This window comes from Coloeus monedula, assembly GCF_965178545.1.
Source record: "Coloeus monedula genome assembly, chromosome: 5".
In the NCBI taxonomy this organism is placed as follows: Eukaryota; Metazoa; Chordata; class Aves; order Passeriformes; family Corvidae; genus Coloeus; species Coloeus monedula.
In genome coordinates, this window is record NC_138785.1 from 6278222 (window position 1) to 6291367 (window position 13146).

Genomic DNA, 13146 nt, shown 5'->3' on the forward strand with positions numbered 1-13146 from the left:
GGAGAGCGGCCTTTGTGAATGGAAAAATGTACATAGTCCTATATAATGGCCAACTAAAACTATGATATTATTTTTTCACATGTCAAAATCTTTGGAATTTTTTAATTTAGCACTTCCTTTTACTTATTCCTATGTATATAATAGAGGCACTTTTAATTCTTACTACAAGTGTAGCTAACTCGATTTCTGTTGCAATAAAACCAGATACAGGATCAATTAAAACTTCTTACAGGAGACCAGTCCAAAAAAATTAAGATGCTGCATGACAGCAGACACACAAAATAGACAGTCATACATATATGCATTTAATTCCCAGAAATATTTGTGCTCCAAGATTTTTTCCTTACTTAATGAGAAAACACCATCTCCCCCTCTCAATTACAAACAGCCTCAGGAAAGTCACTGGTGTAAGAAAGGAAAGCATTTGACCCACCCTATTGACAGAAGCAATTAGCATGCTTGTTAAAAGAGCAAATGGACTAGGTTAAGATGAGGGAAATGGGAAAGAGAAAAGATTTGGAGCCCTGAAATCAGTAGAGTGGGAGGCAGAGTGAGGTGAGCCAGCTGTGCGCTTACGCTGGAAGAGCTGCATATGGGTTTAAAAACAACAGGTGCCCTTTGTCACCTTCAGAATCACTCCAGACACACAGCTGAGGGTGAGTTTTAAGATGAATTATTGATATATGACACAAATATATATGCTAAGAAGGCAAATTCTAATGGAAACTTGTTGAATGTGGTTTTTTAAATAATTATCTCTGTAACTTCACAATGCTTTTCCTTCAAAAAAGAGAAGTGAAGGTTGCTGTTCTTATATTTAACACATTTCAAACAAAAGTAGCATGGTTACTGACCTTTCTGTGTGTGCAAGGATGACACAAATTGGTCTGTATGTAAAGAGACTCACTTCTCCTTTACTGTTATTTTTGAAAGGAATATCTTCGACAATGCCATTCAAAGAAAGAAGCCCGTATTTTTCCTCTGTAGTTGCAATTCAAATAGTAATAAAAGCTAGTAAAGAGAATGCTTCTGAGTCTCTTATTTGGTTCTCAGTCTGAAACAGGATTGCTGATTTTTAAATAGTTGCTTTTCAGTTGCTTGTTCAGAACCCCCTATACAATTGACTGTGCCAGCTTGCCTGTTACTGATCTGCCTGAGGCAGATCTCTATGTTTTCAGAACAAACAAATATTAAAATACACGTAGAACTCAGCTGAATGTTAAAAACAAGGCAGTAGACTCTGTTCACAGCTCTCGGCAATGTTTTTATAACAATTGAGACATTTTATTTTATTAAATCAATTCAAAGCTCTGTTTATCACAGAATTGCTGTTGATGTTTTCTCTCTGGATGGTCTATTTAAATCATCGTTAAGTGATACAATGAGGATGGTTTAAGTCCTACTTTAGCATTTTATTCTCCAGGTATTATCAATCTGATGTTTCTGGACTGTGAAGGGAGGTATAGAACCATTTGCAAGGAGAATTTTGAAAGAGTAAAGCTGTGACCCTAATGATTATATCCTGTGTATACAAACCTATCTAGTCAAGAATTGTGTAATTTTGAAAAGGGGAACATCTAATATTAGGTAATTTTTTTTTCTGCCCTGCATTTGGGCTCTTGTATGCTAAGCATTCTCAAGTTTTACTTTATTTTTCAAAAACAGTTAAAATCCTGTATTAATACATATATTTATACATTTATAACACATATAATAATTTTTCGGCTGAGACTTGATGGACTTTTCAGTGCAGCAATAATTGTAGAGAAATTTGGAGGCCACGTTGAAATTAGTAATGTATGGCTCCCTCTTCATTAATCAATATTTACAACTTGCTGACACTTCCTGTGAAATAGACTATTTATCCAAAAAAAAGTTTTACTTGCTGAATTTGTCTAGTGCCTATTTTTGCCTCAATGGCTCACCTGGAAGCATTTTAGGCAAAAAAAAATCAAGCAGGCTGTGGTGGCCCCTAAAACACAAGGGATCAGAGCTGTTATTTTTAAGGTGTTCTAGATTTCCCTTGTCTCCTATTGAAACAGTCAGCTGTTCCAAATATGTTTTAAAGACTCATTGGAACAGGAACTGATTTTCTCATAACCTAAGAGTTCCTGTCACCAAGTCAGAGAACTGCTCTCTCTCAGTCCTTCTGAGTCAGGGCACATTTCAGTATCTTACAGAAAATTTCACAGCCTCTGCAGCAGTACCTTTACAGAGGTACAAGTCTGCCCTGCTCCAGTATAGTCATGATCCTGGGGAGACAGATTTTTCAGGGTCAAATATAGAAATGTCTCCCATTTTTACTTGCATGCTCCATTTGCTTTATTTGTAAGCTCCCCAGGCACAAAACCACTACTAAATACAACAGAATTCCCTAATCTGCAATAATTATTGGAATTTGAGTTGAAGCTTATGTGATTGTGTCTTGAACACACAGTGATAAGTTAAGAGAGAGGCTCTAGAGAAAATCTTCTATTCCCATCCTTTTTACTTCAATCCTTGCTTACTGAAATGTAACCAGGTCAAAGTAAACAAATTAATGTTTGGTTGCCTGTATCATTTTTCTGTTTTTAATGTTTGCTGGTGCCTGTATCATTTCTCTGAAATAGGCAGCACAAGGGTCAGCTGAGTCTTCCAGAGCACAGTGAATGATTCCCACAATGTCAAATCAGGCCAAGCTAAATTGTAGCTGAACTGTCCTTTTGGTCACAAAGTCTGCAGGCATGTTCATGAAACACAGGAAGAATTTTGTGTCAGAAGGAACAAGCTTTAAAAGGACTAATGAAAGCATAATTAGATCCCAAATTTTTTCCTTTCTCAGCCAGTCATCCTGAGCTGTGGCTTCTTTTAAATTAACTGCGTAACTGCTGTAAGATGTCATTCACATAAATGTTATTTACCTAAATGTAAACAGCACATTATGCTACAGGATGTAGCAAATACTACATTTGGTAACTGGTTACTCTTACTGCTAACTGGTTACACCTGTGTTACTCTTTCCATGTAAGAACTACCTTGTACGATCTGGGACATGTTTTACTCCAGCCTTGCTCTATCTGAGCAAGGATTTCAGGATTCATTAGTCATGCCATGTGTAAACACAATAGCCTGATAGGGCCTAACTGAGAAAGCTGCTGGTTCTTTGCAACAATATGAAGCTTTAGTCTGTTAATTCAAAGTTCTCAAATATCTAAGTTGCTTTGCCTTAAACTTCCTTTTTGACCTTTTCACTGGCATATCCTTTCGCCTTACACTCTTTTCCAAATAATCTCAGCTTTTTCTTGACTCGAGTCCAAAATGTTCTGTTTGAACTCTCTCAGCAACAATTCCTCCTCTACACAATTTTGTGTTATCTGCTCAGTTTTTCTTGTTTTCTTTGACATTCAGCAATCAGCAGGCCTGGCCTGTGATCAAATAAGTGCTAGAGCTGAGTCCCCCTGAGAACATGCAGTGGCTGCTGACATCACAGGGTCAGCTGCAGGATAGACTTTCCTGGAGCTTTTGCTATAGGGTATCAAATGGACTGTTAATTGCTCTTGTCCTGATGCATTATACCCATTTTTGTCCTAGTAAACTCTCATAGGATCCAGGAAAATTTTGTGGGCTGAAATTGCTGGAGCAAAAAAATATTTACCAATGGAAGAAGTCTCATCGCCAAAGATTTTCATTCATTGGTTCTTCATAATGAGGATTTTAGTTCTGGCCTGTTGACAGCAAACCAGATTGTGAGTAGCTTCTATGCAATGCACAATACAGGTCTCAATCCCTTATCCTCCACACCTGCAAACACCTGTACATAGGATTCACCATGGAAATCTCCTGGTCACATTTCCTCTTCAGACTATCTTGTCCCAGTCCAATTTTAAACATTCAAGAATCAGGAAGTATGATCAGTTCCAGTTAGGAACAGCTTGAATCTTTAAGTTATTTAAGGTCTTGCTCCTCTATATATACAAATCTAATAGCACTCTGTGGTCAGTTTAGGAATGTCCAAAGAAACATCCAACCCAAACAGTCTGAGAGCCTAAAAATTTGTGAGCTAATGTTTTTCTCGTTTGTTTATCAGGAAATTAGGCTTATTTATATAATTTAAATTCAGGCATGATTGGCCTTTCTATACACATGAAGAATTAGATCTGATATCGTAGTGGAGCCAAAAGAAATTATGTACATTTGGGAAAATGAATACATGGCCATTACATTTCCCAAATCATACCACTGTAACTAGTTTTTTCCTTTACATACACAATAACCATACTTCTTGGAGCTGCTTCCATGACCATTCTTTCATAAAAACTGAGCTCTAAGGAAAGATGAGAAATTAGAGGAGCAAATACTGAGTGTTAAAACAACAAGGAACAAAGATGTGCCAGTAGTACAGGACAAGAAGGGAATAGAATGGAGGGAAATGAGCTGTTAAAACCTCTGCAAGGGAAGTGAGGGAAAAAATAAAACCAGTACCAACCCTGAAAGAAGAGTCAAAAGAGAGGGGGCAAAAAAAAAAAAGAAAGGTGGCTTATTTTTGTTGTAGAAAGAAATATGTTCAAGGTTTGGGGAGGAAGGAATAATCAAGGATAGAAAGCTATAAAATTATGAGTTATTGCCTGGAATTTCATCTGAGGCTTTGTGACTTCAGTTTCACTGTTAATAATTTAACTTAATAGACCCACCCTCTATTCTGCTAGAAAAATGGCCCCTCGGTTTATACTGAACTGTTTATTCTATATTTAATACTCCCTGTAGGTGATGGAACACTTGAGACTGCCGACTCTCAACACAGCCATCTGACATTCAGTATTAATGAGTCAATAAATATGCCCCCTTTGTTATGTGCAAAGGCCCAAGATGTTCTCCTGTCTTTGATTTTTCCTATTCATTAAAAATACACAGCCTTTCAAAGCATTCCCTGTCAAACAGAGATAATGGAGATTTCATTGGCCATTGCCTTGTACATGCTGATATATCGTCTAAACAAAAGTGTCAGAATGTTGACCCAGGAGGAATCTGGCCAGCTGGAGGGCTTTAGCAAGTAATAAAATATAAAATTAAAGCATTTGTAACTGTTGCGTTTAATATAAAAAATCTGCAAAAGTTAATGATTGGATGGGTAATTCAAAATAAAAGCCCCAGCAGGCAGAGAAATCTAACTAAAAGCTAGCAAGGGAAATTCTTGATCCAGCTCTCTGGAGAGCACAGTTGGAACATGGCATGTATTTTTGCAATGCAAAGCAATTACAGGCATCTCCAAACAATAAAAATCCATAAAATGTTCTGGTGTTCTGATTATTTTTTTTTCCTTAGATAAGGTTGAGAATTTACAGGATCCCGTTTCATGCTGACAGCTCTCCACATCTGATAGGAACACTAGGAGATAAAAATGCTTAAGTAATCAAATGCTGTGCATATTTTTAAATGTACCCGTTATGTTTAGTACAGCATCATGAAAATAGATGTGTGAACTTGTAAAAATTGAGAGCTGTATTTGTCCCTCAAAGAATAAAATTCAGTGACTATGGACATGATGAAACAACTCAAAGTACAGTCAGTACAAGATATGAAACATCACAAAATCAAATCTGGCCTGTAATAAATCATCTAAATTGACTTTTGCAGCCTCCTGTTGGTGGTGACCATATCACCCACTGTGGGAAAATCATTCATCTTGTCTCTGCAATCTGATGAAAACATTAAATCCTCAGAAGAGGGATTTTCAGTTATTTTGAAAACCAGGATGTCCTGCTTCCAGATTCATTTTATAGAGGCCAATCTATAGGAAACCCTGTTTTGAAAAGTTTCTTCCCATTGCAGGTAATCAAGAGGGGTTAAGCTGTTCCTAATAAGAAATTTTAAACATAAATGAAAAAATTTATCAGAATCATTTAATAAAAATGTCACATTGTAAAGAAGAGTAAAATAAAGAAGCTGTCCTTGATTAATATTTGGCTTTGGACCACATTATAAACTGAATGGCAATATGTGTAGATTTTTTAATTACAGCTAAAAAAATTATTCTTTAAAATAGCACATTAACTAGCTTGAAAAAATTTGTTTATATATCTCAAAGTTGATATCCATTAGAAATCTTACATCAATAAAACTGAATCTGATAGGATTTTCCTGGTATCAGGACTAAGTTTATTGGTATTTAATATTTTGATCAATGATCTGGAAGTAAATATAAAATTGCAGTTGATAAAATGTGTGGAATCCATGAAGAGTGTCAGACTGGAAGCCTGGGGGATGAGCTGGAGAAGGTAATGCCACAGACATTAAGGCACATTCTCCTCTCCTTGCATCCCCTTAGACTGAGAGAATGTACGTGGGTCAGCCTCTTTATTTAAAACAAAAATCCAAAACCTAACAACCGAAGAACTGTCATCTTCAGAAAAGACAAAGATAATTTCTGTTTAACAAGAACAATGTGGGCAATGGCTGTAGCTGAAGAAAGACACATTTAAACCGGAGATAGGGCACAGATTTTTAACTGCATTCACCATTAAAGCAATGACACGTCAATTATAAAATATACCTCAAAATACAAATGAGGTTATTATTCTTCACTACATAAGGACAGGAAGGTAACAATATTGTCCCATTTAACTTCTCAGGAGTTCTTACGCTGCCTTTCTATAAGTTAGAATGCTGGCCAGCAATCAAATAGGTGGCAAAGTAGGGAAGGAAATCTTTCAAAATGCTTCTTGCTTTCCATTATACCTGCGAGGTTGTTAACTACCTTTGCCCAAAGGAAGTCTTCCATGACTCAGCAAACACGAGCACAGCTGTCAGTAGAAAATGTCTAGGATTTTGAAAGCTCATGTGCATTGATTGTATCAGATTAGAAAAAAGAGATAATGACCTATGGTACAGAGAAAGTTATCAGGAACTTGTTACTGACACATAAAGTGTAAAGTAATTCCAGGCAATTCTGGTCAAATAACGACATACAAAGTAATTTGCAGCCAGCTGTTTCCTGGCCTCTCTCCTTGGCTCAGTACTCAAGAAAAGTTCCCATGGTTTCTGGGGAAGCACCTAGCTGGGGCTGTTTTCAATGGTATCTGCAGATTAAGCAGAATTTGCTTCTTTAAATCCTGTACTTGAGAAAATACTTTATTATTGAGCACAAAGTATGAGCTGGAATGTTTATTTTTATATCTGAGGAAACAAAAAAGTTTTCAAATACAGAAATATTATTTAAAGGTTATCTATAGTATAAGTTGTTAGGTATAATGACTTGTTAACTTAAAAATAATTTCTTACAGTTGATGAAATAGGTACTGGTTTTAAATCTCTAATATATTTTAAAATTGCACAATATGAATTTTTTTCTTTAGTCTTATGTAAAATTGTATTGTCTGCATTTTCCAGCCTTTAATCAGTAACACCCTGCTGTTACTGTTGGCCTCTTTTGTGGAGGAGATCAAACTGGGATTCTCTCCAGAAATGTAACTCCTTAACCTTTACAGAATTCCTTAACTGGCTAGAGGGCAATTCGTCATGTTCTCGCTTTACAGAGCTGAAAGAGCTGCCTCTGCTGCCCTGCAGAATGACAAGAGCAATCAGGCCACATCCAACCTCAAAAGAATTCAGAAAAGTAACTTGTTAGTAACTTTATGTTCTGCTTCAGGGGTGCAAAAGAACGTCCTGGACTTGCTCTCTCAAGCCATTCCTCAATATTTAGGATGAAATCGGTAGAGATTCTTCTTGAAAGCTCTATCTTCTAGTCAGTTGCTGAAGTACTCTTTAAAAATCTGCATACTTTCCAAAATTTTATTTATTATGGAACTGGTGCAATATAAATGACAAAGTTTTATATGAAAGGCCTTAAAGCTGAGAATCCAATTCTCCAAGTTTAGAATGTGTTTTTAGTTACATGATCAGCTGCTGTTTTCAGAGCTCTTTAACTATTCCTCTGTTCTGAATATCCATTTTCAGTGACATAAAGAAAACTAGATACTTTAACCAGTAAATATCCAACAGCATGCACAGCACCACTATGGGGTACTTGTCAAAAAGGTGCCAGAGCTACTGAGATCCATGAGCTCTGAAGTGTTTGCATATTATATTATTTTTATAAGCATTTTTAAAAGAATGTCTACATGTAATACATGCAGAAATATTCTAAATATTTCAAATAACACTCCAGAAAAAAAAAAGAGGGGTATTTTAGAGTTCACTATGAGATGGAAACTAGTGCATAATCTAAACAGTATGATTGCACCTTGCCCTTCCAGTGATCTCCAGTAAATCCATAGCCTGACCTCATCGGTTACCAATCAGAAAACATAATGCTAAGCTACAATATGATTTTATGGCATACCTTGTCCCTGATTTATTATAATAATGAGGGTCTGCTATGCATCTTGACATAACTGGGCATTAATAAAAGCAGAGTTGCATTAGCTCTGCCTTTATAGATGTTTCTGGAATGCATCGGTATTATTTTAGCATTCTGGTTTAAATTGAAGAGATGTGCTCTGCTGTACTGCAGTTGAATTTTTTCTTCATATAAACCACTTGTGCTTAAGAGAGCTCCAACTAAACATAAGTTGTAGTGGTTTGTGCAGCAGGTACCAGATATTACAAAGGGTTTTAAGCTAGTCTATGCTCCAAATTAAGAGAATATTTCCTTTTTCCCTGTATATATCATGGCAGTCTCCTTCAACACAGCCTGGAGTTCTCACATTGCTTTCCTGTTTGGCAGTACGCTGATCTGGTTTCTCTTCTTAATAATCTTCCTGATGATTCCCAGTCTTCTTTCTCATTAAACTACTGAATATTAACAGGCAGTAACACAGTTGTTCTAGGCACATTAAAGGTGCACAAATGATTTACAGATTCCAACACTTAAAACTCTCCTGAGAAGGAAATGAGGGGTTTTCTTAATAATTTAAAAATGTAATTGCACCTTCATAAAGTACACTGTGACTTTAATGTTCTGCTCGATGTGCATGTTTTCCTGTTGAAGTCAAAGGTGTTGTAATCAGGTTAGACAGCAGTAACAGTCAATAAAAAGTCCTTTAATTCATTTTGGCCAAGTTCTGGTTGTGCATCTGACTCTTCAACCTGCCTACAAATACTTGCTCCATGTTTTACCTGATCTGTGCCAGGAATGTGCTGGACACTCTGAGACAGAGTGTGCCAGGGAGAGTAGATAGTAGATATTAAAGTTTATGTTGTTTGGAACCTGAAAGTTGCAGATTAATGTATGGATTGCTGTGGCAAGTTCACCACCAAAGAAGCTGAAATAATTTTCTGACTAGTCATAGATAGAAAAAAGTTATTCTATGATTTGCCACTACCTAGAATGGATGACAAGTAGGCACAGATGAACTGTGCAAGTTCTTAACTACAGCTGATTACAAACAGAAAAAATATTTGAGGGATAAAGAAAACAAGCTTTAAAGATGAATACAATGCCAAAACACAAGGTATTTCTGGTGCAGAAGGTGCAGACGCTGTACTTGAGTTCCTGAAGACCTCTCATTTAGTAACTTTCATCTCATCAAGGATGGGCTTTAGCTGATCTGCCAGCACCTAAATTCCCTGTCATAACAGCTGCTACCAAACAGCAGAATCCATGGCATTTGACACTGAACAGAAACACTGTCAAATCTTACAGTGCAATTGTTCTGGTGAAAACTAGAGCCAGTGGCCACTCCAGCAGTTTTTCATAACAAGAAAGAAAGCAATTCACAAAAGCCTGAACTGTCAAACACAAATCTGATGCTGCTCCACTGGAAAACACTACGGGACTTCTGGTCCTCATTTTGTAAGCTTCCACTGCAGATTTTCTGTAATTTCCAAACATTTCTGTGTGACCTCAAGCCTCACAGATTTTTTATTGACAACTTGTGAAGAATGCAATAAGATGTCTGTTATTTTTGTAAGCCCCAGGGCTTATGACAGGTAGAGAGAGTCCATTTGATGTTTTCCCTTGCTGAAAGTTGTTCCTTATTCCTGTTGTTAGCAAATAAATATACAATATACTATAACCTTGCCACCAGTGTTCTCAGAGGTGATCACATTTCAGTTCTTGTTTATCTTGAATTACCAGACTTTTTGAAAGTGAACTTGAAACACTAATCCAGTGATGAAAAAACTTCACTTCCCTTTCTTTATCCCTGCAAAACACACTTTTTTGAAAGGATCATCTGTATTGTAGTCATAGTGCAAAATTCAGATCCTCAAGTAATGTATTTTCTATTTGTGAAAGCATGACTTTAGTCACCATTACTTTATCTGCAAATCAAATGCTACATTCTACACTGGATTTTGCACAAAAGCTTTACTCAAAAGAGAAGTGTTGTCTGCTTGTTGTCCTACTGCAGAACTTCCTAGGATTCCTCCCTATGTGTCCTCATTCTCTAATGGCAATATGCCTCTGATGAGACTGCTTTAAAGTCATGGGAGGCAAGTTTCAGAGGAGTTGGCTTTCTGATTTTCTGATATCTCTGATAATGACATCAGTGTCTGTAGTATTCCAGTTCTCCATCTCCTGTGATTTTTCCAAACAAGAAAACTCGGTTAGGAAAATGAGTAATGTCCTTTTCTTCATATGAAATCTACAACATTCCTACGAACAGTTCAGTTGTGACAGATGCTGTTAAAGAGCTACATGGGCTGGGTAAGTTACCAACATGCAAAACAACTAAGGAAAAACATCCAGGCTTTATCATTTTTAGTTAAATAATAAAGCCTGTGACAGTGCACAGCTCTGTGCAGGTTTGCCAAGCAGATGGGAATCCGGGAAGCAGGAAGAGGCTGCCTTTCATTGCACCACTTTGGATCATTCCCTCGCCTCCAACACTGGGGCACCATTTGCACTTTCCAAAAAAAACAAAACAAAACAAAGCAAAGCAAAATAAACAAAAAAAAAAAACCAAAACAAAAACAAACAAAAAACCCAAAACAAAACAAAGCAAACCAACCAAAAAAAATCCCTAGAAAAACCCAAAAAACCAAAAGACAAAACAAAAAAGAAACCAAGAAAAATCCAAAAACCACCAAAAAACCAAACACAAACCTCTTTGAAGTCTGACACATGCAGACACAAACAGGCATCTAAAACAGATAAAGAGATAAGGGAGACTAAGAAACTTTTCTCCTCACAGGAAGACATTCCTCTGTGCATCCCATATGAGCAGTTCTGTCTCAAGAACTCTTTGCGTCCTTGGAATTCTTCCTGCACTCCTATTTCCGGGAAGAACAATCAGTGACATTTTATAGGGGACAGAAGCTTGAATTTTTGGCAGCAGAATCAAAGAACAGTCTTGCAAATTCTACTCCCATCACTGACTTCCAAACTATTCCTAAAATCTCCCCTTTGTACATTCTGTCTGTACTTTTCTTCTCTTTATAAAAACACATGCGCAGCTTTGAACTCACTTAAAACTGACCCTAGTGAAATTATCAGTATTTCTGTTAAATTTCAAACAGAATTTGTACAATGCATACGGGGGAAAAAAAATATTCTACTTTTCAGACCAGAGATGGCTTGGAATATGTAACTCTGCCAGCTGCCAGTCACAAGTTACACAATTCTATTTGCAGAAATGGATGTACTTAACATAGTTTTGCTTCCATTTTCAGAGAAATCCATGTGCAGCTTCACATTAGATTGGTTTTGATGGTGGGTGCTGCGTGTGCTTGCTGACCAAAGCAAACACTGTATTTGTCATTTAAGTCTCACAAGTTTTTCTGCAGTCTGCAAATGGTCTCCACAGCTTTTCCCATCACGTTAGGGAGCTTTTATTAGTTAATCTGAGTTATTTATTAGTTAAGTGAGAAGACTGCTGTTACAGTAGAGCACTGCGGAGTTACCACACGGATGAGCACAGAACTTGCAATGCCCTCTAGTGTTTCTTGCCTGGAAATCAAAATGTATAGGGAAATTTCGTTAGCAAGCTTGGTTAGTTGTGCTCCTAAGTCCCTCCGTGGATACTGAAAACAAACCCATTGTAAATACAGCCACACCACAAAACACAGATGCTCGATAAGATGGAAAGCAAAGAAATAGCTGGAACTGCAGAGAGCAGAAGAAATTAAAGTTGCACTGCAGTTTGATTAGAAGTGAGTTATGTCAGAGACAGGGAGAGCACCCCATCCTAAACCACTCCATGATGGCCCTGAATTTTATGTGTGTACACAGTGAGAAACAGTCCCGATGCTGGAAGACAACAATCAAGCCAAGACATGACACAATGTATTTACAAAGTTCTCTCCCAAAACGGCAGAAATTATAAAAGCTACACTAACATCAGGATTTTATCATCTACCTAGCAACTATCTAAGAAATAACAATTATTTTTGGAGCAGTGGCTGCTTTGATTTGACATGCAGCACAGCAGCAGCAATGTATCATTACAGCACTGTGCCCAAGCTAAACAGCTTTGATCGTTCTTTTATGTCCAAGCAACTCCCTCATACAGTATCACCCTTGTTCTGCAAGTTTCTGGCTTGGTAGTTGAGATCACCCTCCTGCTGTGTGCACTCAGGAAGATATGTCCCTCATATCTCTTATTCCTAGTCAGCAATTTCTGTGTGTAAGTACTTAGTTCTTCTTCATTTATCTGAAGAAAGTTCCATTTTTAGTTAGTTTTCATACTTCAGACACTTCAAAATAGAACAGAATAAAAGTTCCAAGACAATGTTGTGACAAACTCCCAAGCTATCCCCTACTCATTTGTGAGAGTTTACCTAGTTATTGGTTAGTTTATTTTATGAACACACTGATGTTTATTCCAGGAATGTGTTGGCTTCATAATTTTTTTACTTCACAAGAAATGATGTGCAAATAATTTTTTAAAAGTAACATCAGCAAAACAGTGACACACAAAGTGGTGTTTGTGGGACAAAGTGATCATAATGTTACCATCAGTCGCTGAGGAGGAATGAATGGGGAACTTTTTTTTTGCAGATATAAATATTTAATGCTTAGAAATTTAATTCTTAGAGATTCATCCTCAGGCACTTAACTTCCCATTGATTTTGACAGGTCTTAGGCAGCTTAAGTCCTTTCAGGACATAGGGTTAGGGTTAGGGTTAGCATAGCTTCAATTATGCTTTTATTTCCGAGCACCACAACGACGTCCAGAAATAATTAGAAGCAAAGAAAAAGAGTGGTGAAGTTCACTTTTAGCTGTAGTT